This window comes from Penaeus monodon, chromosome 34 (genome assembly GCF_015228065.2).
Source record: "Penaeus monodon isolate SGIC_2016 chromosome 34, NSTDA_Pmon_1, whole genome shotgun sequence".
Classification (NCBI taxonomy): Eukaryota; Metazoa; Arthropoda; class Malacostraca; order Decapoda; family Penaeidae; genus Penaeus; species Penaeus monodon.
This window is the reverse complement of record NC_051419.1, coordinates 14,638,688-14,639,605: the sequence shown is the minus strand read 5'-3', so window position 1 is coordinate 14,639,605 and position 918 is coordinate 14,638,688. Positions and strand designations below refer to the sequence as shown.

The window sequence follows — 918 nt, the reverse complement described above, 5'->3', positions numbered from 1 at the left end:
GACTCTCATATCAGCCGAAAGTCCTGAGACGGCCGGCAGAGGGCAGGGCGGGCACCAGAAACCCTCTCGGCGATATTTTGGTGCCCTGGCGGAGGTGCCTTACAGTGCCACCTCCTTTGCCATCGCCATCGTTGCTAAACCCAAGTCTCTAGCCTCAGGTGGGTGTGGACGCGAAGATGGGAAATAACGCTTAAAAAGAAAGAAAAAAAAGAATAATATCACTTCGATTTTAATGGATTTTTTTTTCTCTCTCTCTCTTTCTATACTTTCGTTTCATGCAAGCGTGCGGAAACAAGATATGGATTGATGTACGTCGCGAATACAGTCGTGTATTGGCGAAGGGTTGTGCGTGTGCGTGTGTGTCTGTACCGTACGTGGCGCTTCAGAGATGGCGCCCCAGTGGGAAAAATATCTCCTCAGTTGAGAAAATGGGAGAGAGATAACACCAAAATTAGAAAAAAAAAACAACTACCCTTAAGTAGATAGTGCTTGATACAGATATTCCTAAGAGAATACTCTCCGAAAACGTACACACCTAAATGTACCGGTGACGCAGAGTGTATATGTGCCAGTGCCAGAGACAGTGTCAGTGCCAAGACACAATATATATAGATATATGATCAACAAGTTCATACATGAATTTTACTCGAGTGTGTATTTTAAATCCTGGAAATGACAGACGGCCACCGAAAAGCAGATAATTGTTAATGGAGTAAGTCAGAGCCAGTGCTGTAGTCGGCGACGGTGCCAGTGATCTAGGAGAGAGTGCCAGCAAGTGCCAAGTACCCAGGATTCTCCAACAGACTGCCGGGAGCGTCAGTCATGGTTTCGTAAACATTGCAGATGTTTTCCTACAACTTTAAACACGCTGGTAGGACGCTGTACCTGTCCTGAAGATTTTTTCTTTTCTCCTTGAGG

General features: G+C 45.6%; 1 protein-coding gene across 1 annotated transcript in view; it reads left to right on the top strand.

The window, feature by feature from the left end:
- Window positions 1-41: 41 nt before the first annotated feature.
- LOC119594613 overlaps window positions 42-918 on the top strand; it is a gene marked incomplete in the record, with an annotated part of 44,500 nt that continues 43,623 nt past the window's right edge. The window contains 1 exon segment of the mRNA XM_037943665.1: window positions 42-158.